Here is a 3,024-nt window from a genome sequence, read left to right as displayed (position 1 = left end):
GTTTCTCTGCAGAACCCTGACCAACACAGTTGCTTTTCAGTCTCCCTTTTAATTCCTGAGTGCATGTCGAGCTAATGTTGAGCATGTGTAGGGCGCTAGGGTGGGGAGAAGCATTACATAGACCTCCTCTGCTCAGACCCCTGCTGGCTCTCCAGAGCACTCCTCACAGTGGCCTAAGGCTCTAAGCTTTGTTCCCCATTGAGAGACAATTCTCCACAATCTCTTCCATTTCTGCTCTTCTTGGAGCAGAAGTACTGGCTGCCTTTATTTGGACTATCTTTTCAAGGCTGTTTATATAAATTAGGAAGTCTTGGAAGACAGACTGTCTGGGGCATGGAGACAGGTTTGTTTACTGTCCCGTGTAATAATGTCTCCTTCTGGGCCAAAGGTCAGGCAGCTTTGCTTGCAGTCCATTATGAAAGACTTGAGTTCCCTAAACTCTGAGGGTTAGCATCACTGGGCTGCGCTGTGTCACCCCCAAAGCACTTGGATCTCCCCGCTGTTCCTGGCAGCTGTCAGCACTCTCCTGCCCCAGGGCCTTGGCACAGGGCTCTGCCGTCAGCCTGAAACATTTGACCCCCAGATGTCCTTCAGGTCTTGTCCAAATGCCACCTTAGTGGGGTCTTCCTTGACTACTCTATTTAACATAGCCTTGTCACCAGTAAACAGGTGGGCGTTTGCCAACGTGATGGATGAAAATGGTATCTCAGTTTACTTATCTTTTATTATTTTCTACATGTATATACAGGGTGGGGCAAAAGTGGGTTTACAGTTGTTCATATGGAGAATAACACATGATTAATAAATAATAAGAATAAACTCTGTGTTTCACATACAACTGTAAGCCTACTTTTGCCCCACTGGGTCATCTATAATCTCTACTATATTTCTATTATTAGTTTATTGTATTTAAGAGCCATTTATAGTCCTTTCCTGTAAATGGTCTGGTCCTAATCTTTGCCTATTTTCTAACAATAGTCTTTTTCATATTAATTTTTCACTTGCCTTGGATGTGATAACATAGATATTTTCTCAGATTGTTATCTGTTGAGTTTATGGTGGCATCATTGTTGGTTTAATATAAAAGTTTCCTATATTTCTGTAGTTACATTTGTCAATCTTTTATGGTTTCTGGATTTTCAATCCAAACCAGAAAGGTCTTCTCCATTCCACAAATATAAGGAACTCATCCATGTTTTCTTCTATTTTTCTAGTACTTTAATGGTGTCAATTAAAAATATACAAATCTTTTAATCACTTGGAACTTACTTTGTGTAGTATGGGATTTATAAATTCACCATTTAGGTTTTTGACCACCCAATTGTCCCAACCCTTTTATTATTTATTTATCTTTATGCACATAATTGAAACATTTATTGAAAACACTAGAGGACCAGTGCACGAATTCGTGCACGGGTGCTGTCTCTAGGGGTGGCCTGCGGAGATCAGGTCCCAGCTCATGTCCTCAGCTTTGCAGCCCTGAAGCCCCACCTGGCACCCTGCTTTGGTCTGGCACCACCCACTCCACCATCCCGCCGTGAGCCGGCAGCACCTCCACTGCTGCCCACTGACAGCACCTCCACTGCTGCCCACTGACAACACCTCCACTGCTGCCCACTGACAGCACCATGCCGCCTCCTGCTGGTGAGCGCACGTCATAGCTAGTGGTCGAACTCCCTATTGAACGACCGCCAGAGGGGACAATTTGCATATTAGGCTTTTATTATATAGGATACTCTAGAAAAATTGCCAACATGGACAATGCCATGGCAAAACTTAGTAACCCACCTTAGAGGTGGGGACACTGTAGCCTGGGGCACTTGTCAACTCTCCCAAAGCTGCCCAGCTGGTGTTTGCTGATCTGAGAACCTGCCAGTGTGCTCCTTCCTCCCCAGCCACCCAATCATCCTTATGGTTTGGGAACCTCCCACTTCTTGCAGTCAGACTTCTAACAGGGACAGCAATCTAATGCATTGGCTAGTGCTGGGGCAGCTGTTTCAGGATGTACACAGCGGGGTTCCAAGCCCTATGGACACAGTGCCCTGGTTTAGCCAAAGCAGGAGAGAATGCTCAGAGCAGGGACTGATCCCTTTCTCTGTCTGGGAGGATGCACACCCAAAGGGGAGGGAAGGTGGTGAGCTTGCCACCAGCCCCCTCTGAGTATTGCCACTTTATTTCTGTATGTATTTGGGTCTATTTCTGTACTTAGTTCCATTGGTCTGATTGGCTTTTTGTGCACTAGTACCAAACTTTTAATTACTGAGGGCCTATAATCCGCTTTACTATCTGATAGTGCTAGTTCCTCAGAGCTTGACTCCTGACTAGTGTTATTTTTCCATTTGAATTTTAGGGACAAACAGGTGGTTTAAAAAACACACACCCAACCCATTCATTCTATTAGCACGTTTATATGAATTTGTTAACTTTATCATTTCACTTAGAGAATTTAGATCTTTGTGATACCGAGTTTCCCTATCCAAAAATATCTTCCCATTTGACTCAGTTTCCCTATTTGTAAAATGGGAGTCATAATACCAATCTCATAGAGTTAAGTGAGAAAATTCATATGAAGGACGCGATAGCAGAGTCACTGTGTGGCCTTGCCGCTTCCTAGCGTATGAACTGGGCTTCGTCATGTCGGTTCTCTCATTGGTGAGCTGGAGATAACGACGGTGTCTCCTCCATCGGACTGTGCGAGGGTCGGACGAGAGGAGGCGTTCCAGGTGCTCAGCGCACGGCCTGGAACACAACTTCCCCAAGAACATTAAGCGGCTCGTCCAAACGATGGGCTATCACCGGGCAAAGTGACTTAACCTTGCGGGGATCCACCTGAGGTCGAGGCCTCCAGGCCCAGTTCTTCCTTCTGAGAACCTGCCTAATCGTCACCCCTCTCCGTCTCCCCCTGGCGCCCGGGGAAGGAGTCGGAATTGGAGCCGCGCCGCTGAGCGTCTGGGTCCACGGCCAGACGCCAGGAGACCGCCCCCACCCTCGGGGCCACCGCGCTGCCACGTCTCGCGCGTCCCG

Source organism: Myotis davidii, unplaced genomic scaffold (genome assembly GCF_000327345.1).
Source record: "Myotis davidii unplaced genomic scaffold, ASM32734v1 scaffold134, whole genome shotgun sequence".
NCBI lineage: Eukaryota > Metazoa > Chordata > Mammalia > Chiroptera > Vespertilionidae > Myotis > Myotis davidii.
Note: the sequence above shows the minus strand (reverse complement) of the source record.